General features: G+C 47.0%; 1 protein-coding gene across 2 annotated transcripts in view; it reads right to left on the reverse strand.

The window, feature by feature from the left end:
- The window catches only part of PITPNC1 (phosphatidylinositol transfer protein cytoplasmic 1), a 255,386-nt gene that overhangs the window by 50,755 nt on the left and 177,688 nt on the right, over positions 1–26,943 (reverse strand). The window lies entirely within an intron of this gene.

The following is a 26,943-nucleotide window of genomic DNA, read 5'->3' on the forward strand; positions in this document are numbered from 1 at the left end:
CCGAGTCACCCGTTAGTCTCTGCTCGGAGCTAACGGACTGGACCCTGGAGGTACTTCTTCACAGCAAGTAGGACATGAAGCCATTACCGAAGGGACCCTGCTTGAAGAAGGGGGTTTCTCTTCCTGGTTTTGGACCTTCTCCTGCTGCAGAGTCTCTCAGTGGGGACACTGTGTGGTTCTGTCTCAACTGCAGGCCCTGAGCACATCATGGCCTGGTGGCCTTGCAGCTCTGGCCTTTACTGTGACCTTCCACATGGACCACCATGGGCTTGAGGGTTCACAGTGGCCGTGGCACTCTGACTCTACACACCTGCCCGCCAGTCTCATCTCACCAGCGCCCAGAGGGCTGTTTGCTACTGCCTAGCAACTGAGAACCAGCTCTGGTCCAGGAGACCTAGTCAACTTCTCCAACAACCGGTGGGCTATGACCATAACCTCTCCTGTGAAGTATCTGCCCCAGCCACGGACAGGGCCTTCCCAAGTTTGTTCCTCCTTGTGTCTTCTCCCTCAGCCTTAGGTACCCTTTGGAGTTCTTGTTACTTCTTTATAGTTACTCCTATCAAAGTTGAATAATTCCTTATACTACGCTCTCCCTTATTCAAATTATTGTGTGCTTTTATGCCTCCTGATTGGGCCCTGATGCAGAATGAAGGATTTGCTACAAAGAAAGAAGAGACTAGAAAAGCCAGGGAGGGGAGATACCTCCGTTGAGTCAACAAGTACAACATCATCAGGACCCTGACAGAAAACCAAGCTGAGAAAGTTCTCATTTTTCAGATGAGAAAACCAAGGCTCAAAGACGTAAAGAGCTTTGCCTGAGGTCGCAGGAGAGAGTCAGCAGAGAAGTTCAGCTTCAGGGCAAGTCTCCAGCCTTCACAACCAGCCTCCTCCTGTGACAAAAAGCTGCCTCTTGGTACCCAACCGGGAAGATAAATACCAGTCAGAAGTGCTTCCTGCTTCTTTCCAGAAAGATGAACTTGGAATCTGGTTCTCTCCCTGCTACTAATAAAATGTATGATCTGAGTCGCTGAGTTGGGGAACTGCCCCCCCAGACCTGGAAACCTTTCTGCTTTGTTGAATAGCAGAAGTAGTAGAGATACTAGTGGGACAATCTACGCAGGGGCTCTTCAGCTCGGATTCTGGTCTCCTTCCTTAACATGACACGTCATTTGCATTGAAGGTGAACTGCCTATCTGTGACCCATTTCAGGGCAGGGCTCCCAGCACTTGAACAAAGCCACAGAAAAATCACTTTGAGGCTTGAGATTTAAAAATCTCTTCCGGCTTGAGATTATAAGAGTTCTAATTTTCAATAAATAATTAATGTCTCAGTGGTTAAGAGATTTTCGGGAGATGCTCTTAGATGCTCAAGAAGTGCCTATTGAATTAATGGGCGGGATTAGCTTTTACTTTCCAGAGAGGAATCTAGGGCAGGAATAGGACTTACTAATTGATCTCTGTTTCCTTTTATGAGCGGGGGTTCTATTTCCTTGCTTGTGAGCACCCTAACTTTAGGTCATTCTCAAAAGGGGGCTCAACAGAGAGTGGAAACGTCACAGTATTGGCTGATAGGGACTATATTGGGAATCAGGTGAGCTGAGTTTGAACTTGGGCAAGAACTCTGCACCTCCTTGCGGTCTCCATATTCTCACCTGAAGATAAAAGGCTTTGCCTACATGGATGGGTACCAGGAAGTCGTGAAACATCCTAGAATTGTACCCCAAATCTGGGGAGGTGTAGTTTTCTGGAGCAAGGGTTCAAGCCCTTTTTCATCTAATTATCCAAGAGATCTGTGGCCCCAGTGAGGTTGTGCTCAAGAGACCCAGATGACCACTACAACTGTTTCCAGTCAATATGTCTGATGTTAAGCCGACCTATGGGTCATGCTGGTCACCTGCGTCTTGCTTTTTGGCTCGTTCCTTCTCTACGCCTTCACCCCACAGCCAGCTGACCCGGGAGGTGCACAGTGGGGCTGCAGCAGAGAAACAAACAGGGGTGGTGGTCATGACAAAGCATAATCGAAGCCCTTATCCAGGGTGAAACAGTAGAATTTTCATGCTTAGTATAAGGGCATGATCTAGAATTAAGCCAACAGTGTTGCTAAGTGAGGCTAAGTCAGGCCCCAGAAGAAAAGAGCAAGAGTAGTTATTCCCCCCCATACTCACTGGGGGGCTTCTCCAACAGCAATGGCAGGAGCTGCCGGAGATCTGGTCAAACCACTGGCTCTTTGAGCTGGAATACGAGATCTGCTGGGACAACTTTATGATGAGGTGCCTCTTGTTGAAACGTCAAGTCAAAACTCCACCAGGACTGCATCTGACACAGGTTCTGTGCACCTTGACCTTCTTGGGAACTCCCTGGGCAGAAGCTGCTCCCATCTGAGATGGGAGTTGGGTTTGGGAGTTAATTGCGGTACTCTCCCTAGGTCCCCTAGAATAATGCTCCCATCTTTGGGACATGTCCACCCATGGATGATCTGCAGTGGATTTCGGTGCCAATCTGGTTGACTCTCCTGACCTCCCCCCATGGCCACGAGAACGCAATAAACAAACTCCTTTTGATATGAACTGAGCAACATGACAAGGAGAAGGCGATCTCCTGAGTAAATATTATCTTAAAGATTCCAAATAAAAAGAGAGTAATCTTCCCTTTTTTGTAAAGCATTAAGAACATTAAGCACGCAGCACCTTTAAGATCTTAATGTACTTTGACCTACTAAGCTTAAGCTTTGAGAATTTATCTCAAGAATCTTAAATAAAGGAAAAGATTTATGCACAAAGATTTTCACCCTGACATTATTTTAATGGCAAGGAAAAAAAGACAGAGAGAAAGGAAGCAAACAGTTTAAATATCCCAGTATGGGAGAACAGCCATGTAAAGTACAATAAATCCATTGGATGCACTACTATGTAGTAGCCACTAACCACTCCATTCTTAAAAATGATTTTCCCAGGAAAGTATACATGGGGGTGGGTGGGATGGAGAAGGGGAGATACCCCATATTTTTTTTAGATTTTAAAAAATTATTTATTTATTTAAAATAAGATTTTATTTATTTGACAGACAGAGATCACAAGTAGGCAGAGAGGCAGGCACAGAGAGAGGAGGAAGCAGGTTCCCCACTGAGCAGAGAGCCCGATGTGGGGCTCTATCCCAGGACCCCGGGATCATGACCTGAGCCGAAGGCAGAGGCTTTAACCCACTGAGCTATGCAGGTGCCCCAGATTTTGTTTTTAAGCAATCTCTATAGCTAACACAGGGCTCAAACTTACAACTCCAAGATCAAGAGTTTGCATGATGCACTGACTAAGCCAGACAGGTGCCCTGAGATACCCCATATTCAACATGAGTCATGTGGTCATAACTCAGAAGGCAAAGGTCCATTGATAAATATGGAATGTGGTTTTTTTTTTTTTAGATTTTATTTATTTATTTGACAGAGAGAAATCACAAGTAGGCAGAGAGGCAGGCAGAGAGAGAGAGAGAGGAGGAAGCAGGCTCCCCGCTGAGCAGAGAGCCCGATGTGGGACTCGATCCCAGGACCCTGAGATCATGACCTGAGCCGAAGGCAGCGGCTTAACCACTGAGCCACCGAGGCGCCCCTGGAATGTGTTTTAACAATGCACTAGATTTCTTCCTTGAACAGGGATGTCCTTCTCAACTATGAAATCTCGCTTGTTACAGTCCAGGGAGGGAGAGCACTGAGTACATTGGCTTTCCAGAAATCTGTAATTCTGAGAATCATGGATTCTATGTCCTTATTCTCTATCATGGTTACTTTTGTGGCTGAGTCAAGCTTATTTATTTATTTATTGTTTCACATATTTTTTTTTAAGGATTTATTTATTTATTTGACAGAGATCACAGAGCAGAGAGCCCGATGTGGGACTCAATCCCAGGACCCTGGGATCATGACCTGAGCAGAAGGCAGAGGCTTTAACCCACTGAGACACCCAGGTGCCCCTATGTATTTATTTTTAAAGTAGGCTCCATGCCCAACATGGGCCTTGAACTCACTGAGCCAGCCAGACACCCTCAAGTTTTGAGGGGCGCCTGGGTGGCTCAGTTGGTTGGATGACTGCCTTCAGCTCAGGTCATGATCCTGGAGTCCCAGGATCGAGTCCCACATCAGGCTCCCAGCTCCATGGGGAGTCTGCTTCTCCCTCTGACCTTCTCCTTGCTCATGTTCTCTCTCACTGTCTCTCTCTCAAATAAATAAATAAAATCTTAAAAAAAAAAAGATTCAAGTTTTGATTAGAATTATCTGTACGTTTAGCACAATTTTTCTGTAAACCTAAAACTCTCTAAAAAATAATAAAAAATCTATATCTATATCTATCTATTTATAATTGAAGGGTTAAAAAAGATCCTCACTTAGTAGCTATGTTTATTTATCTTCCTGCCATCTGCCCAAGCTACGAAGGATAAAGGTAGGGGTGAGTGATTAGTAGGGATTGGGAGAAATCTACCAGTCATCCTGCTTTATGCTTCCTATATGATTAAAGGGCAAACAATCTCAGCTAAGCCACTGTTCTCCTCTAATTTCATTTTGCTGCCCTTGGGAGGTCTCAGGGGAAGGAACTGACCAAGGCACACCAAGGAAGAACAGGTTCATCAAGAAGGAACCTTGGAAGCACAACAACTGTTTTAAGAATACTTTCATTTTAATGCTCTAGATTTGCAAAGTGGCCATTGGTTTGGTGGAGGGCAGGCGATGACAGTTGCTGGGTTAACACATTAGGCATATGGGGCTAGAGTTTGGTTCATGGTTGATCAATGGTTACCTATCAGCAGCAGACCTGGTGGGCAGAGACTGAAATGCACTAATGGATGGGATGAAAAATAGTCCAAGTTATTGACAAGGCAAACCATCATTTCGTTACCCCATCTTTACTGGTATTCTCACCAAGAACATTTTCATGTCTACACGGTTCAATGGTGACTGTTCTGTAAATACGTAGGCTCTATGATCTAACCCAAGAGCATGCAACTTGTCTTCCAATTGCCATTAAGACAGAGATTTAAAAAAAAGGATGATCTCCTTTGGTCTTTTGATTAAACATTTCTCCTCTTCCCACTCCCCCACCTAGAGAGAATACAGAGCTGGGTAAGTTATTTATTCTGTAGGTGCAGTTACTCAAAGACAGTGGTCTGCAAAGAAGAAGGAATTAGATGCGTAGCAATCAAAAAAAAAAAATCAGCAAACAATTATGAACCTTCTACTGTGTGTTCAACACCAAGACTTCAAACTTCATCCCCTGTTTGAGCACAAGGAGGCTTACAATTATGGACAGAAGACTAGATTGAACGTGCGACTGAATCAATACCATCGTACAAAATGTAATCTGTATGTTCCTAAAGTACTGAGTACTAAAAGGTATGCTTCAGATTAAGAGTATTCCAGTCTAAATTCAGCAAGGAGGAAACTCAGCAATGGCCCATCGTAGCCTGGGCTCAGGACCATTATTTCACCAGCAGGGGTGGTTCAAAAGATTGGCCATTTGGTGTCGTGTGGAAAGGAGCCCCACCATATGCCTGCACGGTGTGGTTCTCAGACACTGGAGCCTGAGGGTTTTTGTCGGGGGTGGGGGGGCAGACCCGCTCCTGACTGGACCTTGGTTTTGGAGCTGAATTAGAGCCCCATCTGGTAATAGGACGGGACATGAACTGCTTTGACTTAATCCTCATTAAATGCTCCATTGGCCATTGGATTTAGGGGATATTAAGGCGGAGCACAGGAAACTCATCTGTCAGGGTTAAGCCAGTTTGTCTTAGCTGCTGGGTAAACTTCAGTGCTTCCCCGGAGAATGCTCCCTGGTGGACAGTATCATTAGGCTTTCAGTGCAGAATGGAAAACTGTTTTCCCAAAGCCAGTGGGAGCAGCAAAGCAACTGAAGGCAAAGGTTTCCACCCACAAGTGTCTGAGAAAATTCCGTCTTCAGTGAGGGGTAATGACAGCCACACGGAGCTGCTGGAGGGATGGAGGGGGTGAGGGATGGGGCCCGGGCGCTCCAAAGAAGGCCTCTGTGAATTTTGGTGGAATGTTCTCAATGCGCTGTTTTGTTTTCCTGATACGGTCCCCTCTCCTTTGACTGCCAGCTCACTTGCCTTCCAGTGTACTGGGTTTGAGTTTTATTGGGTTTGAGTTTGAGTGTATCGGGCTCTACATAGACAAAGGGAGAAATGGACTCCGAAGGAGTCTTCTCCTTAGAAAGCTGCTTTGGACCTATGTTAGATTTCCAGGTGTTCTAGTTCCCCATCCTTAGAGTGTGTACAAGGGTGGGGCAAAGCTTTCACTGACATGAGCTGGCACCCTGGGGACACCTCCCTGAAGAGAAAGGGTTGAGGGAGTGAGAGGTGAGAAAGTAAACTGTGGAGAATTTTGTTATGACCCAGCAAGCCTACAGCGTCTTAGATGGCACCCGGGGAGCAGGGGAGGACCTGGGTTAGGGGAGGGTAGGATGCGGACAAGTACAGCTCCGGGTGGTGGGAGACAGCCCAGATCAGAGACGGAGACGGGTGGTGGAGTAAGTTGGCTTCTCTTGGCCCCATCTGTGGGTTTTCTGCACATTATCTACAGGTCTCTGGATAGTAACCAAGGGAAGCTGGCACACACGTGGGGAAGGCCAGGGCTCCCAAGATGGATGGAGAGCTTCTACACTGGGAAGACTACTCCTAACTTGGCAGAAGGATAAGCATGGCAGTGGGGGTCTTTGGGAGGCCAGGAAGCAGGAATATAAAAGAACGCCCCATGGTGAGCCATCTTGAGGGAGCGGATTCCAAAAAGTGGGGCATTCACGGTGTCAGCAACAAACGCTTGCCTATGTCTTACACGAGTCATTGAATAATGTTTCTCTATATTAGTTCAAATTAATTAAACTCCTAAACAGAACTCTCTGCCAAAAAGGCTTCCAAGATAGGTGCTTTGGGAAAGTTCAATGGAATGGTCATCCCTAGAGTGAGCACACAGAAACAACTGGGAAGACTCCCAAATTGCTCGATCTGGCCCCTTCATGGCTGAGCTAGCACAGAAGGCACACCATACCCTCCAGGGTTTTGCTTTTCTTCTCTTAAAAACAACAACAACAACAACAAAACTGTTTCTCAGGAAGTAGTTGTTTTTAATTAGAAGAACCAAGTACAAAGAAGAAATGAGCAACCACTCATAAAGGTTATATGTATCTTACTCCTCTCATCCTTCTAGTATGGGACAGATATGATTTTTAAGAACCAATTTTAGGGGCGCCTGGGTTAAGTATCTGCCGTTGACTCAGGTCGTGGTCTCGGGGTCCTGCACGGAGCTCTCTGCTCAGCAGGGAGCCTGCTTCTCCCTCTGCTTGTCGCTCCTCCTACTTGTGCTTTCTCTCTCTCTCTATCTCTCTCTCTATCAAAAAAATAAATAAATAAATCTTAAAAAAAACAAAACAAAACAACTTAAGACAAAAATCTAGAACCATTTTGTCAATCACAAAAAATAAAGGATAACTCAATACCATAGTAAGGTATGTTGATCCTTTTTTTTTATTTAGAGACCCTGCCCCTGAAACAAACTTTTTTAAAAATGATTTTTTTGGGGGGTGCACAGGTCTATAAATTTTAACACAAGGATCTGGAACCACCACTACAGTTAAGGTACAGAACAGTTTCATTACCTAAAAAACTAATTTATAGTCAGGCACACCCTTTGCAATGCCCCAAACCCCCATATCTACTGATTTGTTCTCCATCCTTATAGTTCTTTTCTTTTTTTTAGAAAAAGATTTTGTTTATTTGATAGAGAGATAGAGGGTGAGCAGGGGCGGGGCAGAGGGGGAGGGACAAGCAAGCAGATTCCTCATGGAGCACGGAGCCCAGTAAGGGGCTCGATCTCAGGACCCTGAGATCAGGACCTGAGCTGAAATCAAGAGTAGAATGTTTAACTGACTGAGCCACCCAGATGCAGAAAAGAGGTTTTTTTTCTTTTTAAGAATGTCATACAGTGGGGTGCCTGGGTGGTTCAGTCGGTTAAGCACCCAACTCTTGATTTCAGCTCTGGTAGCGATCTCAGGGTCATGAGTTCAAGCCCCGCATTGGGCTCCACACTGGACACGGAGCCTACTTAAAATTAAAAAAAAAAAAAAAAGGTCATACAGGGGCGTCTGGGTGGCTCAGTGGGTTAAAGCCTCTGCTTTCGGCTCAGGTCATGATCCCAGGGTTCTGGGATCGAGTCCCACATCAGGCTCTGCTCAGCAGGGAGCCTGCTTCCCTCCCTCTCTCTGCCTGCCTCTCTGCTTACTTGTGATCTGTCTGTCAAATAAATAAATAAAATCTTTAAAAAAAAAAGGTCATACAAATGGAATCATACAGATTTTAGCCCACTGAGACTGGCAGCTGTCCCACACAGAACACCTTTGAGATTCACCCTGTTGTTACGTAAATCAAGGGTTCACTCCTTTTTCTTGCTAAGTCCTATTCCACAGTGTGGAAGCACCCCAATCTGTTCATCCAACTCCCCTGTTTCTAGCGTGGGGCCATGACGAACCGAGCTCCTAAAAGCACTTGTGGACAGGCTTTTGTAAGAAGACAAGTTTCCCATTCCCTGGGGTCCATACCCACAAGTGGGCCTGCAGGGAGGTAAGATGGATATTGATTCTTCTTTATAAGCAGAAGGAGCAATACTCCCGTGGTGGATTGGATAATGTCTTCCTTCAATTCATACCCACCAGGAACCTCAGAATGTGACCTTATTTGGAAACAGAGTCTGTGCCAATCTAATTCGTTACAGATTGCTACGGACTGATATTTGTGATGCCTCCAAATCCCTACGTTGAAACCCAGTGCCCAATGGGATGGTGTTAGGAGATGGTGGGCTTTGCGGAGATGAGGTCATGAGCCCTCATGAATGGCATTAGCGCTCTGCAGAAAAGACCCCACAGAGATCCCGTGAGGATACTGGAAGAAGTTGGCAAATTGTAACTCAGAACCCAACAATGCTGCCACCTTGATCTCGGACCGCCTGCCTCCAGACAGTGAAATAAACTTCTGTTGTTATAGACCTCCTACTCTGTGGAACCAAAATCATCCTGGATTTAGTGTGGCCCCTAAGTCTCATGACCAGTGACTGTCCTCTTGAGAAAGAGACACAGAGAGACACACAAGGAGATCATATAACATCAGGCAGAGTGACACTCTGGAGTGACACTGTTACAAGCCAAGCGATGTCGGGAGCCACTAGAAGCTGGAAGAAGCAAGGAGAGATTCTTTCCCAGAACCTCTGCAAGGAGCACAGCCATGGCCATCACCTTGATTTTGGACTTCTGGCCTCCAGCTCTGAGGGATTACATTTCTGCTGTTTGAAGCCACGCCATTTGTGGTAACTGGTTATGTCTACCCGAGGACACTAATATAAGTCTCTACTTTTTTTTTTTTTTTTGGCAGGGGAGACCCCCCTTCTTTCTCAAACTCAAGATGAAACTCCCTGGAGTCAACCAAGCTGGCTTTCCAAGAGGCCACACTGCTCTGAATTTCCATGCATGTAGGCAACCAGGCCTTCTTTGTTCGTTATTCAATGTGCGCAGTCGGAAGAAAGAGGTTAGAAGATGAAAAGCAAACTTGACCACATGAAGTGTGGACTTCAGGCTGGTGATGAAGATTCTCCCCTAGACAAAACTTTCACCTGTGGGTGAACTTTCACCTCTTTTTGACCAGGCCTCCCCCTTGGGCTCCGTCCTTGGCTGGTTTCATCCATGTTTAGCAAGAATCCTGTCGAGGTACATGTAGGGAGAAATCTCCCACTCTTGCTATCACCCTGGCTCGCCTTCAGCAAGAATCCTCTCAGGTCAAGGGTGTCTGGGTCTGGCTCAGTCAGTTAAGTGACCAGCTCTTGATTTAGGTTTAGGTCAGGATCTCAGGGTCAAGGGACAGAGCCCGTGTAGGGCTCCATGCCCAGCGGCGAGTCTGGTTCTCCCTCTCCATTTGCCCCTCCCCCTGCTTGGTTGCTCTTTCTCTCTAAAAAAAAAAAAAAAATCCTGTCAAGTCAAGTCAGTCAGAATCCCCCTCTATCCACTGACCCTCACCCTGTGCCTCGGCTATCGATCTCCGGTAGTCAGTCCTTCTTGGGCTCAGAGGTGAGCCCACCCCTCTCTCCAATGACAAACAACTGTTGTGTTAGTCTCCCTGAATGAGGCAGGCCTCACCACCTTTAACAAGTGCCACAGATAATTTTTCCTTCAACACTGGCCCATGGAAGAGATTTGTCCTTCTCCTTCCTCCACCTGCCTCAAAGGTGACAGACAACTCAACAGCGACAGAAACCCAAAAACCATACAGGAGAGACAAGGGCATTGCTCACCGGTGAAGGTGAAAATAAAAAGCTGCTGGTAAGCACACCTGGGGACTGAGGGCGACAGAGGAAAGGGTCCCTGGGCACGGGGTAGGGTGGAGATCTAAGGGGGGAAAGAGCCTAATGAAGTGGAAATGACTCCATAGTGTGACCCCTCTGAGGGGAAGGACACTTCTTTCTCGTCCAGGGTGTGGCTAGAAACAGCTCTGGCACAACCTCTGGTGGAGGGTTGGGAACCACTTGGAGCCGTGACCCAGGGAGCGGCGTTGAACCCCAGCTCATCTGGATGAGAGGACAAGGGAAGGAAGAAGGTTCAAGAGACAATAATCAACGTGACACAGGGACCGGTGAGCAAAAAGATTCTGACTGGAAAAACAATGTTCTGATAAGGTACTCCGGGTCATGGCAACTAATTAAGAAAAGGACAGGGAAGAACATTCAAGCAATGCAGAAAAAAAGGTCACAAATGCTCCGACACAATTCATTTGCTAAAAAGGCTTCAGTAGCACCAAAAAAAAAAAAAAAAAAAAAAAAAAAAAAAAAAAAACCGCTTCTAAGTTGCGGTTCCCAGGGCAGCTGGAACAAGGCTCTTTTCATAAACTTGGGCTAATTTCGGCACAGAGCGGCCTCATCTGAATTCTTCCTCTGGGCCACGGCCCCCTTCGGACACCCAGGCTGCCATGAGCTCGGGCCCAGGCCGTGCGCACGGGCACGCGGGGACACGGGCCCCCGAGGCGCTGGATGGTGTCCCCGCGGGATGATCAATAATGCTTCCTAAAATAAGTCTCTGAAGCGGAGCTTAAAATAGTTGCAATTTCTCCCAGTTCCTTCCTATTTCAGTTCACAGGGTGGTCTCCGGGAGCGAGAGCCCATGGTTTTCTCTGAAGCGGCCGCGCGGGCGTCCGGCCTGGAAGCCGTCAGGGGCTCGCTTCGGAGCCTGGCCCTCTGGGACTTGGCACATCAAGGTGACTCTGATCTCCCACAGCCCCCATCCTTCGCTAAACCTTTTCTGAGCCTCAGCCATGAATCCTCTGCACAAACTGGCAGAGCTCCTGGCAGAGAAAAATGACTAGTACCTGCTTCTCCCTGAGAAGCTACTGGCTGGGCCTTGAGGGAAGGCAGTGAGCGGCGGGGACAGACGGCCCGCTGAGGCCTGCGCGCTGGGGCGGCCACGCCGGGGAGGCAGGAGGCTGCGGGAGAGCTGCGAGAGGGCTGCCGGCAGCTTCCCTCCAGAGGCCCGAGACTCTCTGCCTCTTGTTCGCCACACAAGCGTCCTGAGGTACGTCAGGCCCTTGTGTCTCCTTCCAGCTCATTCCTGGCGTGCCTCTCTGGGCAAAACAATGTCATGGGCACCAGCCCAAAACCACTTCAGAATGACGATAGATTGCATCTACTGTCAGAAAAAACAAAATCAAGGAGCAAATGGTTACATTTGCCTGGTACGTTGGGTTTGGTTTGGTTTTCCCTTCTGTGGGATTGGTTCTTAACACCGCTCAAGGCAAAGTTGGGGAACACGGCGAGGCCTCCTGGAGGAACTCTGCTGACCCGCCCCAGGCAGCCGACAGGAAGGTTCCAGAAGGATGGCTCCAGGCATGGATAAGACAGAGGTGGCCCAGCAGATGGGAGTGGGTTCGCTTCCCAAGCTCTTCCTGAGGTGCTGTGTGATGAGGCTTGAACCCCCACCGGGGCCTGTCGCTTCTGCGTTCCCCCTGCTGTGGCTTTCCTGCTTTTGACAGGCCAGCTTGGAGGTCAACTTGGGACTGTCCCACTCATAACATAAACGCACCTGTCTTCCCACGGTCAACTGTCTAAAATCATTCCGCTCCCCCTCCTTTCTGCCTCCTTTTCCACACTGTTTATAATACTACAGTGAACACCTGCAATGAAATGCTGGTCTTTGTTTTTTTTTTTTTTTTCCCAACAATTTTAAGATTTTACTTTTTAGTAATCTCTGCACCCAACCAGAGGCTCGAACCTGCAACGCTGAGATCAAGAGTTACGTGCTCTACAGACCGAGCCAGCCAGGTGCCCCCAAATGTTAATCTTTGATTGCTAATGACCTAACAAATCTTCTCTATATCTCAGACAGTCCTCTTGAATTCCAGATCTTTGGAGACCAACTGATTATTGGACACCAGTCTCTGGCTTTACTCAAAATTAACATACGAAAAACTACATTCGTCATCCCCAACCCTACTTCTTGGTTCTAGGGTTTGAGCCTGCTCCTCCTCTTGTGGTCTTTCAATCATCCAGAGTAGAAACCCGGGTGTCGTTCTAAGTTCTTATTTATTTCTCATTCTTGCATCTGCTCAGGCACTAAGTTTTATTAATTCCACTGCTTCTGTATTTCACGAATCCATCTCCTTGACAGACCTTCTATTCTCTATTCAGTTGGATGAAGGCAGGACCCCTAACTTCCTTCCTGTCTTTTCCTTTCCTTTTTTTAAAAAAAAAATATATTATTTATTTATTTGACAGACAGAGATCACAAGTGGGCAGAGGGGCAGGTGGGGGACGGGGAAGCAGGCTCCCTGCTGAGCAGAGAGCCTGATGCGGGGCTCGATCCCAAGACCCTAAGATCATGACCTGAGCCGAAGGCAAAGGTTCAACCCACTGAGTCACCCAGGTGCCCCTTCTTTTCTTTTTTTAAAAATAAGCTCTATTCTCAACGTGGGGCTCAAACTCACAACTCCGAGATCAAGTCACATGCTCTACCAACTGAGCCAGCCAAGAGCCCCCAAATTCCCTTTGAGATTCTGGTTTCCACAATCCATTCAACCATTTGTCCATCCAACCATCCAACCATCCATCATCCTATCTATGTGAAGGGGAGTAGAATATTCCTACTAATTATTTTGAATTAAAGTTACTGGAGAGACAGCTGGTTCAAGGACACTGTGACCTTCCTTTAACCCCTAAAAGCAGGAGATAAATCTCTCATGTGAAGGGTACCTTCCTTGTACGAGGAGGGTAGATGGCATCCTTTCCACTAGAAATAGGGAATTTAGAGCTGAGAGGCTATATAAACAAACCTTGTTACTTCTTCACTAATTAACTGCTCCAAGCCCAAACCACTTTATCTTGTCACTTCTTCACAAATTTACTGTCTCTTTGTCTAAAAGGTATACAAGCTTCCTGTGCTGGTCACTTCTTGGCGTCCCATATTTTTAGTGTTCCGACACATACGAAATTAATTTCTTTTCTATTAATCCGTGTTCTGTCAATTAATTATCAGGTCAGCCAAAGAACTGAGAACTCACAAGAAGGGAAATATTTTCTGCCCCTACATATCTATCCATCCAACCACACATTCACCGTGTTTTCTTCCCAATAGGCTAGAATGGTTTCTTCATCACAGTTCAAGGGTCAAAACATGGGGTTCTAATGCTGGCTCCATGGCTTAGGAACTGATCTGAGAAACTCCTCAGGGCCTCCATTGCATCATCTGGAGATGAGCACTTGGGTGTCCTGTCCCCTGACGGAGCCATCAGAACCAGGTGAGAGAATGGATATGAAGGTGTTTCTCAAGCTCCAAAGTGTTGCACAAAATGTATGGAATGAGTACACCTGTGTCCACCTGTCAACTCCCACCCTGTGGACTGTCCTTCCTCTCATCATGGCTCCGCAATGCATGTCTTACCCCACAAAGAGCATCGGGCTTTTCTAATTCACCATTTCAACCTTCCACGCCCTGGTTCTTCCTCCTTATTGTGTCATGAAGGCTCTTCCCCGTCCTTCCTACCTGGCTCATCGGTGATCAACTCATCTTTCGAGGTCATGGCCTCTGCCCAGCCTTTCTGTTACTAAAGCAATGATACATACAGTGAGTAATGAATTCATTTTGGTGGGGAGATGGTGGAGGGGACACACTTGGTTATGGTTCAATTCTTGGCCTTCCAGAGAACCCAACACATAGGTCCCTGATGGAATTCCCAGGGGAACACGACCTGGACTGCGGTACTGTGTCTCAGCTGTTGCTATTTTGTTAAATTAGAACTCATAAATCATTAACGCTCAAGGAAGCGTTGAACAACCATCTTTCATCTCCAGGCCTTTGACGTCTCTTCAACTGAAGTCGAATCTAAGAAGTGGCAACAGGCACACTGTGATTTTTGTTTTAAAAGCTCCTTATCTATCAAACTGGAGGACACAGAGCAAATGTCCTGGTTGTGTTAGTCTGGAGAGCTGATGGCCATGGAAGATGAAATCAACTTGACAGGTGACAGCAAAAGTTTTTCAATTCACTGAACTCTGCAAAATCGGGACTTGCAGCATCTCAATGGCCCCAGTAAAAAGGTGGTCCCTGCCTAGTTCCCACAGCGTGCGCCTGTGCCAGGAGCACGTGAGGCTCCAGGGTGGGGGGACCCGTGCCACACAATGGATGCTTCCCCTTCACCTCTGCATCCCTCTGACTTACTTTTCATGTCCCACCCAGAATCCAACCTAATGTTGTGCTGAACCCTTGGACTATAATGACCATCAACTCTGAGTTTTAACACTAGCATTTGTTAGCTGCTGGTTCACTCGGTTTGTTGTCTGCCAGCAGAGGACATTTTGTTAGCCAACAAGTAGTAGTGGATGTCAAAGGTTTGGAGAAAAATGGTGAGAGAAAAAAAGGAAAAACTGAGATAAAGCCCATCTGTGAAATGTCCTTCTTTTGGCAAATTAGAAAAAAAAAATAACTGCACCATTTAACTTGAGGGGCTGCCTCCATTGATCCTGATGGTACTGCCGTCTCAGTACCAAGGACAGCAAGAGCCTGAGGGGCAACTTAAGATCTCCTACAGGGAGGAGGGGGCCCTTTCAGCATTTTCTAGATAGTCCCTCCTACTCTTTCACTGGCACAAAATCTGGAGGATCTTGCTAAAATGCAGGTTCTGGTTCAGTGGGCCTGGGGTAGTACTTGACATGCTAATAAGCTCCCAGGTGATGATGATGCTGAAGTTCCCATAGATATCTGAGATATAGGGGATTTACGTCGAGGCAGAGAGTACAGAATAAAGAAAACCGAGGAAACTTGTGGTCAGAAGGAATCCCATTCTAGCAATGGAAGCCACTGTGAAATGTTCTGATGTGGGGTCTGCAGGGATCCCCTCAGGCAGCTCTATGGGAGGTGGGCTTAGGGAGAGATTGTTCTAGAAAAGAGATACGGACTTCCACTAGAGTGACAGTCGTTGGAATGGAGAAAATCAAGATGGATGTAACAGTTAGAAGGTAAAACCATCCAAATGGAGTTTCCAAGCTCGGTAACTCACTTTGCCCTCTTTACCCTAATTCAGTCCGGCCTGCTTCTGCTCTGAATGGGCCTGTTAGGGATTCATCCCTAGTGTGCACCAGCTAGAGGCCAGGTCAGGAGTCCATTGTTGCCCCTGCCTTCAGGTCCTTCCTGCGCTCTCTCAGGGTGACTTTCCAGAGCGGGCGGCCCTCAGGCCTTCTCCAGCGCCAGAAGAACACGGCAGCCTGAGCCTCGGCCGACACCCACCCCTCACACACACAGCACCAGCTCTGTGACGAACCCAGCTTGGAAAATGGAAGGAGGCGAAAGTCTTCTCAAAGGCCAGAAAACAAAACACAGGGAAGCCATACACATTGAGGAAAGGAGATTCCGATAGTCCACAAAGACCCAGCACAGCTACCACAGAACTCCTGCCAGAGACGCGTGGTCTGAATCTCCTCAGGAGGGCACAGTCAGGAAAACCCGAGAACGAGAGACATCCGCAAAACACGGTCTACGCTTCTTTTTCAAAACGTCATTGTAACGAAAGACAAAGAAAGCTGAGAAAAGTCCTCTGGACTCCAGGAGACCAAAGAACGTAGCAAATCTAGGTAACATGCGTGCCTGTGTTGAGCCATGAACCACGAAGGTTTTTGTGTTGTTGTTTTTTTTTTTATTGTTGTTCATTATACAAGTTATTATTGGGACAACTGGCAAAATGGAAATAGGACTCTACATCAGAAAAGAACATTGCATCAGTGTTAAGTTTCCAGAATTCAATCATAGCATTATAGTTATGTATGGGAAAAGTCCTTGTCTTTTTTCTTTTTCTTTTTAAGATTTTATTTCTAAGTAATTTCTACACCTAAGGTGGGGCTTGAACTCACAACCCTGAGATCAAGAGTCATGGGCTCCACTGACTGAGCCAATCAGGCTCCCCAGGGAGAGTCCCTGTTCTTGAGATACACACCCTTCCATATTTAAGGGTGAGGGCTCATGAGATCTGCAACTTACTCTCAGAGGGTTCTGGAAAAAACATAAACTGTTAATATTTATGGAGAGAGGGAGAGAGAGAGAGACAGACAAAGCAGATGTGGAAAAACATTAACAACTGGTGAATCTAGAATCACTGTTATTCCCGCCATTGCTCTGTAGGTTTGGAAAAGTTTTTTTTTTTTTTTTAATTAAAGATTTTATTTATTTATTTGACAGACAGAGATTGCAGGCAAGCAGAGAGGCAGTCAGAGAGAGGAGGAAGCAGGCTCCCCACCGAGCAGAGAGTCCGATGTGGGGCTCGATACCAGGACCCTGAGATCATGACCTGAGCCGAAGGCAGAGGCTTTAACCCACTGAGCCACCGAGGCGCCCCTAGGTTTGGAAAAGTTTTAAATAGAAAGTTGAAAAGAAGGTCACAAGAAATGGTTTGCTGATCAGGAAAACCGGGCACATCGTCGAGTCTTGAGAGTTACTGGCAACAGGGGACCTCCTGCCCATCCAGGCCGGTCAGACTCTGGGCAGTCAGAGCCACGTATCCTGAGATAGCGGGCGGGTGGCCCTCAGGTTCTCTGGGACAATGCTGCCGAGGCCACTGTTGCACCCCGGGGCTGACTACCTCTTTCAAAATCTCAGAAGGCTGCACCCTAAAGGGAGCTTGTTAGAAAAGTGCCGCCTTGCAGGCGGTCTCATTGACCTTGTAACAACGAACCTCCGTTAGGGCGGGGGTACCCCAGGCTTCTGACCACCATGCCTTTCTTCCCCAGAGCTCTGCAAGGAGGCAGCAACCTGAATTTTTGCTCAAACATATTTCCTCCAACTCCACGTGGAAAAACGGGCCTAGCTGACCCTTCTTGTTCCTCTGCACCTGGGCCAGCCAAGGACAGCAGAGTGGGGTCAGCTGGAAAGGCTTCTTAGAAGACCACTTCCATTTGCCAAAGGTTTGTTTCTCTGCTTATCTGGATACCCAACAGTCTGAAGAGTCGGGGGAGCTAAACAAGAATTCTCTTGCACCTTTCTCCCCTCCCCTTCTTTCTCTCTTCCTTTTTATTATTATTTTTTAATGAAAAGAAAGAGAGAAAAAAAAAAAAAAAAAAAAAAGCCCACTCTCCTGGCCTGGAGCCTAAAATCTCTTACTTGTGATGTTAATCTCTCCTCCCTGGCTCCCAGCCACCACTGTTGGCTCTGTGCCTGTTTAATAACGTGGCTGCTGATAGCAGGTTGTGTCAGCATTTCCATTATGAGGCACAGCTTTAAATCTGTTTCTGAGAGGGACACACAGTCTTCCAGGCAGAGGGCCCTCGGTCCATGGTCCTCCGGGCCCCAGCCTGCATTTATAGACTCTCGGCTGGATGGGAGCTCCCGGAGGGCTTTTTTGGAAAAGCTGATTTTCCGTGAGAAGCTTCCTTCTTGAAACAGCTCTTGGAAGACATCTGAATTTGGGTTTGGGGTTTAAAAAAAAAAAAAAAAAAAAAAAGGGTCTCTGGTCTTAGTTTTTTTTTTTAAAGATTTTTTTATTTATTTGACACACAGAGAGAGAAATCACAAGTAGGCAAGGAGACAGGCAGAGAGAGAGGAGGTAGCAGGCTCCCCGCTGATGCGGGACTTGATCCCAGGACTCTCCTGACCTGAGCAGAAGGCAGAGGCTTAACCCACGGAGCCACCCAGGCGCCCCCCTTTTTTTTTCTTTAAGGAGAAATGCCACATTGGGTATTTGAAAAGAGTGTTTTCCCTCAAGGCTTGATACAGAAAATATTTTTGTCTCTTTACTCTCCTGTCTCATTTCTCTCAACCTCATTTCTCACGACTTATGTAAGACTTGTTTACATACTGAAGACTTTTTCAACCAAACTACTAAATAATTCTTCCATCTATCACCCCTGGCCCATTGTTCCAAGAATTCACAGATAGCCGGTTTAGGGCAGAAAATCTTCCCCCTCTTGACGCTTCCCACTGAGGTGCACTCTGACCACGGGATCTGTTTCTTGGCAGCTGAGGTGGAATGTGGAAAGATCAAAGGACACAGAATCACAACACCGGGGCCCTCAGTTTTGTCCGTTATTAATCATGCAGACGCGGGCAATTTATTTAAATTATCTTTCAAGAGGCGTGCCCTCGTCTACCAACTGAGCACAAACAGTACCCACCTGAAGATGTTGTGAATGTTAACTGAGATAATATGTAACACGATGCTCTCCTAACTTTCAGTGTTTAGCAATACCCCCTTTGGCGCTCCATGAGTGCCTCCTGAATTCATCTGATTTTTGGATAACTGCAGGTGGCCTTTCTCTGTCTGGCACTGTTGGAGTTTTCCCACATTGATTTCCAGAGCTGTCTTCCTGCCCATTCCTTATTATTTTACTCTCCATTCTGGCTCCCAGGCACAGCCCACCCCAAATACAAGGACTTACTGGGTGGCCTTTACGTACCACCGACATCATTTGGGTCACCTCTGCATCCAACGTGGGACTCGAACTCACGACCCCGCTAGCAAGAGCCGTGTGCTCTGCCGACTGAACCAGCCAGGCGCCCCGTCCACAGCGCTCACTTAGAAGGATGACAGAAATACATGAGCCATTGATGCAATTTCTCCCAGCTAATCTCTTCATTGAGAAAAGGTCACGAGGCTTTCGGGGTGTGAATATACAATTCTGGGGAAAGTCACGCTACATCCGGGGAGGACTCTTCCTGCATCAGGGGCAAGGTCAACCCCAGGCTGGGAGGCAGCTGCCAGCTGGCACGCAGCATGTGTCCACAGTCTTGCACAGACTATGGAAAATCCATAAACAGTTCAGGACAAAGACTTTTGCAGAGCTGTCCTTCCCTCCACATGGTGAGATGTGCTGAGTGGTTTTGGCTGTGGATATTTTGAGATGTCCTTTGGCACTGGATCTCAGCGGAGGGAGGCGCACGGGGACTCAAAGGTAGGAAAAATAAGTGGCTTAGACGCTGGGCTCTAGGAATAGAGTCATTTCAACTTTGCTCCTGTCAAGGAGCCCTTAGGTTTATCATTAGCCCTGTTTTATTTTTAACTTACTTCCTTTGCCTTTGGGTCTCTGGGGCCAGTCTCTCTTTCCTATCATGGTGTTTCCCCCATGATCCTTGTTTTCTCAGAATCCGATCATTTTCACCCCCCTTGGCATGTGCCACCAGCTTACCTAACTCCCTCTATCTCCGGGTATCTGATTTGCGGCGGACTCAAGATGACCCAGCCGTCCTTCACCTGGACGTGAATCTGTATAAAAACCGCAGACACGTTTGGAATGCTATTTTCCCAACTCTGCCAGCTGATCAACATGCTTTATAAGGCACTAAACCTCTGAGAAAATGCCTACGAATAAAAAGTTTTTGAAAAAACCAGATCATAAAGGATATCATTACGACCACAATTCCTTTCAGGAATATTTGCTGCCTTCTAAAACTTGGAAGGAGGAAAAAGTGCTGTTTTTTTTTTTGTGTGTGGGTTTTTTTTTCTTTTGGGACATGGCTTCTGAAACATGGGAAGGACTTCTTCCCTTGCCTTACTATGCAAATTTAAACCCTCAATCCGGCTTTAAAAACTCAGGTAGCACATTCCACATACGGACTTAGAATTCAATTTTTAGAGCCCAATATAGCTTATTGGTTATCTGAGAGCTTATGCTCCAAGGCCAGCGTGACCTAGAATCAAGTCCCAGGACTGACGCTAGCTGGGATCATGTGCAGACCGCTCGGTCTCATTAAGACTCAGTTCTTAGCTGTAGAATGGGGATAATAATAGTTGAGAGCATTTAGTAAGATCATGGCTATAGATAGGCTGGCAGGATGCTGGGCTCGTGCTCAGTAACAATTGCTGCCAATATCCATGTGACTGGCTCCACTATTACTTCCCCACTCTCGAAGAAGTTACTTCCTAGCGGGGGCCAGCTGGTTTACCCTCTCTACCCTTGCGCCTCCCTTTCCCCGACAAGAGGGGCACAGGAGAGCCTGCTGGCTCCTCCTGTACTTTGCAAAAGGGCCATTAGATGGGGCCCTGCTTTCATGGCCCAAGTCAGCAAGGGGCTCAGATTCTGGACTTGGGAACCTGGGGAAAAGGTGTGAGAGAACTATTGAATTCTGTGATTACTGCTCAGATTGAACAAAAGATCCCACTGGCTGTGGTTAAGAGGTGGCTCAAGGTCTGCCATGCAGCAAAGCCCACAGCACCCCTCCCCTTGCCCCCACCCCTGCCCGGAGACTGGCACCGAGTGGGAGAAGCGGGACTGCTGGTGTGAAGGAACGGAGGTGGGCTCCCTCGGAACAGAGAGCTCAGCGGTGGACAGGAAGCATGTGTGGCATCACTAATCAATCCATTTCCAGAGAAGGATTATAAAGACTCGTTGGGAGACAATTCCTAGAGGTTAGTGGTCACTGATGGAGTGACTGGCGTTCCTCCTGCCGGGCTCATGCTGTCTAGCCACATGCCTCACTGCCAACGGGTGTTACTTACAGACCACCGACCTGGAAAACCCCGGCCCCTCAATTCACTGAACAAGGTCCAAGGAACCACGCTCAAGGTTCTGCTTTACTCCAACTCATGCCCACAACTTGGGATTTCAGTATCCAGATGGACAACCCACCCGATTCCAGAGCCTAATTCCCTTTCTGCCCCTCCTCTCGTGACTTCACTTCCGGTCTCCTTCCTACCCACTTGCTTCCAAGCCCCCACCCTGGTCTTGCATATCCTGGAAATTATTCCACTTCTGAAATCTGAGACCTCTACTTGCTTTGTCTTCCAACTCAACCTCCATTCCCCCACTCTCACTCCCAGACACCTTCCCCTTGACCTTGTCTAGTCCTCCAATCCCCAAGAGCTTCCAGTGGAATCAAGGCTCATTAGGGCCTTCACTCGATTTTTCCATACCCTGCTGAACCCCACCCCGAGAGCAAATCCCGAATCGATTCAACCATTTCCTCTGTTCCTGGATGCAGGCTGCAAAGCACAGCTGGGAAAATGACTCAATTACTTGGGCTGGTGGCACTAAGTCATTCAAAATTTCTCAAATCACCAGACTGCCAAATCTTTCCAGATATCCTCTTCCTCTTCTGGAGTTGGTTCCCTCATTATTTCCCATATAGGCTCGTCCTTAAGCCCTTTTTTCTATGTCCTTCCTTAAGCCCTTTTTTCTATGTCCTTCCTTTTCAGTAGATGACCTTTCTTCTCACATTCCTGGAAAGAAAGAGGCCAGCACGCATGAGACCACTGACTCTCTGGCCCTCTTTCCTCCCCCTGTAGAAGGAACCTTGACCTCTGCCCTTTCCCCCTCTCTCGTTAGGTTCAAGACAACCATTCCCTCTGACTTCTGGGAGCATGCTCTTTTTCTCCTACTTACAAAATCTCACCCACCGGCTGACTCCTTCTACTCAGTATTTCACAGGCCAGGGTGAATCGACAACATTTTATTAGCTGATGGGCCCACATTTGTGTTTGGTATCCCATGCCTTTTCTTGGGTCCACTTTTTAAACACCCCCGCCCCACCCCCCTTTCATGAACTTCTTCATCAGCACCTGCTCATCACAAGTCCCCAGTCAGGGCTATTGTTGGTCCTTCATGTGTTGATGTGTCTTCCCTCTGAGGCGGCTTTTAATGGCTTAAAAAACAAAACAAAACTTTCGATACTCTGGAGTTTCATTACAGTGGGACTAGGTCTGGATTTACTTTCCACTTTTCCAAGGGAAAAACCTGAATTATCTCAGGCCCCTGAGCCAGTCTTCCCACCCCATTCTCAAATTTAATTCGGGGCACCCCTCTCTCCCTCTTCCTAATTCCCCAGTTTCCTATTTCTGCTGTCACTGCTTTCCTTAAGATTTGGCCTGCGTTCCTTCACCTCTGATCTACCGCAAATCTCCTGTTTTCTCAACGAGCCTCTCCCGGCATTACAGTCCCGCCTTCCTGCCCAGTCCCATCTTCCCTCCTGTAGGCCTCACAGAGCCCCTACGACGTTATGCTGCCATGACAGCCCGTGCCTCCCCACACTGACAATTCCTGGTACCAAAGAGATGCTCAACACACGTTTCTCATGCAGTGAACTAATCTCCTTTCAGTTCAAAATAAAAAACTCCCCAGATTCCCACGGAGAAGTTAAGACAAAGGGATGGAGGAAGACCGTTGGTATTTACTAAACATCGATCAACTGTAGGAAATGTGATCTAGGTCGCTTTATCAGTTATTTGGTTCAGAACATTCACTATCATTTAAAAAACCGATCCAAGGGGCGCCTGGGTGGCTCAGTGGGTTAACCCTCTGCCTTCTGCTCAGGTCATGATCTCAGGGTCCTGGGACTGAGCCCCGCATCAGGCTCTCTGCTCAGCAGGGAGTCTGCTCCCCGCCCCACCCTGCCCCCCTGCCTGCCTCTCTGCCTACTTGTGATCTCTCTGTCAGATAAAAACAAAATAAAACAAACAAGCAAACAAACAAACAAACCAATCCAAGGTGGTAAGGAAAATCCAGGGGGAATAATCTTCATAATATATGAATTTACTACACTTCTAGGGTAGACAGAACAAACAGTCCTTCAACCAGAAGACTTTACATTCTTGCCAGTTTAGAGTAATAACGGTTGGGAAGGACCCAACTTTACTTATTAAAGCAAATCAAGGTCTGTTGGAACAGCTCTGGCTCCTCTAGCTTTCGAGGCTGGTGCTGACTGCCCTTGAGACAAGGTAGGACTCTTCAAGTACATGACCCCAACTTTGCAGCAGGAGAAACTTGTTCAAGTCCCTGAAGGTTCTGCCCGACAGAACTACTTCTTGACTTTGTCCAATGTAACCAAACACTTCTTATCTGAGGGGCACTGGCTTGGTACAAGAGAAAACATATAGAGTTTAAAAAGTCCTCTATACTGGACGTTCCTATTTGTACAAGTACATAATGATCATTTGACCCGCTGTACATTCTGTTCCCCAACACTCCAAGGTACATACAGACTTACAAAGTGGGCACCAGAAGACTCAACCTTCAGGGCAGCAGGAGAACCAACCTCACATAAAAACACAACTTCCCAAAATCCATACCCAGAGGAAGTCACTAAATAATTTTTATCCTGAACTGCACGAGAGGATATTTTCACACAATAGTTAAGATTTTTCAAATAGTAAGAACAAATCTTAGGAAGAGGAAACAATATGCAGTTACATGAACTCATAACCAAAGCAGAGTATCAGGCCATTGCTAGATATCCCATGACTACTTTTTTTTTTTTTTTAAGATTGTATTTATTTATTTGACAGACAGAGATCAGAGGCAGGCAGAGAGAGAGAGGAAAGCAGGCTCCCCGCTAAGCAGAGAGCCCGATGCGGGGCTCGATCCCAGGACCCTGGGACCATGACCTGAGCCGAAGGCAGAAGCTTTAACCCACTGAGCCACCCAGGCACCCCTACTTTTTTTTGTTTTGTTTTGTTTTAAAGATTTTTTTTATTTATTTGACAGACAAGTAGGCAGAGAAGCAGGCAGAGAGAAAAGAAGGGAAGCAGGCTCCCTGCTGAGCAGAGAGCCCGATGTGGGGCTCGATCCCCAGGACCCTGAGATCATGACCTGAGCTGAAGCCAGAGGCTTTAACCCACTGAGCCAACCAGGAGCCCCCCCCCCCTTTTTTAAAAAGCAAAATTGTTTTCTATTTCTAACAGTTACAAAACCCCTCAACAAAGGCATATCATGTGTGCAACTAGTGGATCTGGTTTAACATCAGCTATTTCCAGAGGCCCAGATGGTTCTAAGCAAATTTAGCTGGGTGTTGAAAACAAGGCTTCATACATAAATCAAAATTAAGTTACGAGAAAAATCAATCTTTCCAGCGTCCTTCATTCCTGAGGACCTTCCTTGGTATGTTTCATATTTCATTTCAATGTTTCACCGCAGCTTTGACGTGCCAGCCAAGGTGAATTCGAGTTTAATAACAAACTCAAACTAATGACAGATTTCTGATTTCCTCCGAACCTAAGTATGAGTGATAATAAAACATTTCAGCACCAAATGGTCAATTATCTGGTTTCACCCCCGAGTCTCTGCTCCGTGACGGCATTTCGTTCACGCTTTTCAACATCTATTTATTAATCATCTAATTGGCAGAGCTAAAGAGAATCGAAATTACTCTTCATCATGGCCGGCATATTCCGCAAGGATTTGCGACTGTCTCTTTAAAGGGCTGGAAACAAGACGGAAGAGTTTCCGATGCAGCTCCATGAAGTTTATATTTAATAAGTTCATGTGCCAAATGGCTGTAAAGTCTGATGGGCTATAAACAGGCCTTCAGTAACTATTAGTGCGGAAATACGATTTAAATATGATTTAACAGCTTAGTATTAGTCAGAATCGCTATTAGTCTCAGAAGAGTTTGGTGTGCAACAGCTGACCTGCTGCTGGGCAAAAACACAATCTGTGGGGGCACCTGGGTGGCTCAGTGGGTTAAAGCTTCTGCCTTTGGCTCAGGTCATGATCCCAGGGTCCTGGGATCGAGCCCTGCATTGGGCTCTCTGCTCAGCGGGGAGCCTGCTTCCCCCCACTCTCTCTGCCTACTTGTGATCTCTGTCTGTCAAATAAATAAATAAAATCTTAAAACAAAAACAAAAAACCCCCACAATCTGCGTGCAAGGAGAGGAACCTGTGGAGATGGCGCTCCCAATGCATCAAAGGGAACAAACAGCTTTTCAACCGCGTGCACTGGAAATCATTAATTTCTTTTCCATAAGGTCAGCCCCTGTTATCCCCCCCCCCCTTTTTTTAAAGACTAAAATACTAGCAGAGACTTTGTCCTTGCCGGTATCTACCAGCAAGAGGACATCCAGGGATGTTAGAGAGAAATTCATTTCACAAGGATGATGGCTCTGAACCCGTGAGTGGAGAAGATTCACCTGTTCCCTTCACAGAGCTCTAGCAAGTCATTCGCTGGGCATGGGAGCCGGGCGGAGCCCTGGTAACAGTTAACGCATCACCTTCCAGGCTGAACCACCGAAGAGCTTGTGAATCAATGATGGCTCTTTGGCAAAAACCAGTTCAGTGTTCACACTGGACATGCAGACGCTACTCGGAGCTTAAATTCACTATTCCAACACCTTGACATCCTGTACAGGGAGACACGTGCTGAATCCACAGTGAGTCTAAGACATTACCATTCACAGACACACACACACACACACACACACGCCAAAAAGCTACCACTTAGAATTGCACAATGTCATCAACTCCAACATACATTTCATCCTTAGGGTTGATAAAAAGTAAAAATCAATGGCTGCCTTAGACCTGATGAGATACAGAAATGCCAGTTACAGTGAATATGTTGAGAACCTACTATGTGGACCAAGCACTCCTCTTAGCCCTTTTCGTGATTAACACACTGAATCTTCACAAGTAACCCAATTGGGAGGAACTATTGTTAAACCCATTTGTGGGTCACAAAGAGGTGAAGTAACATGCTTTAACCAGCAAAACAGCTGAGCCAGGAATCAAACTCAACTGGTCTGACTCCAGTGCGTGAAGCCTGCAATTCTCCACCATTCTGCCGCCGTCCTGCTGATGACTAATTTGGAACAACAGAACAGGTATCTGTCACCTCTTGAAGCTGCCAAGATGTGCCAGTCAAGATCCCCCCGGGGTGCCAGGGTGGCTCAGGTCATGATCCCAGGGTTCTGGGATGGAGCCCCATATCGGGCTCTCTGCTTAATGGGAAGCCTGCCTGCTTCTCCCTCTCCCACTTCCCCTGCTTGTGTTCCCCCTCTCTCTGTCTCTCTGTCAAATAGATAAATAAAATCTTAAAAAAAAAAAAAAAAAAAAAAAAAAAAAAGAATCCCCTACAGGTGAGTGACAGCCAAGGTTAGGACTGGTTCTGAGACCAGAATTCCCAAACTCCAGCCAGGCGGCCTCTAGACAGAGGGTCCAGAACTCTAGCCTGGACCACCATCCTGGAAAAGTGAACTTAAAATCTTCCAGGATGGGGCACCTGGCTGGCTCAGTGGGTTAAAGCCTCTGCCTTCGGCTCAGGTCATGATCCCAGGGTCCTGGGATCGAGCCCCTCATCGGGCTCTCTGCTCAGTGGGGAGCCTGCCTTCCTCTCTCTCTCTGCCTGCCTCTCTGCCTACTTGTGATCTCTGTCTGACAAATAAGTAAATAAAATCTTAAAAAAAAAAAAAAAAAAGAAAATATGAAAACAAGCATCTTTTCTCTGAAAAAACTCAACTAACTTCTCTGCTGGCAGATCTCCGAGAGTCTCACTCTGACATGGTCTTGGTTAAGCGTAGCTGAAGTGAAAGAGAAGGAAAGAACCTCTGACATGCATTCTCTCACCAAATCCTCCCAATAACCTCCTCAAGTGGGTGTCGTGTCCCCCTTTTCACAGCTGGGGAAGAACAATGGAACCCCATTACCATTGAGTGGCCTGAGCCCTGCTTTGAACCCTGC

The sequence above is a fragment of the Mustela nivalis genome, assembly GCF_964662115.1.
Source record: "Mustela nivalis genome assembly, chromosome: 17".
NCBI lineage: Eukaryota > Metazoa > Chordata > Mammalia > Carnivora > Mustelidae > Mustela > Mustela nivalis.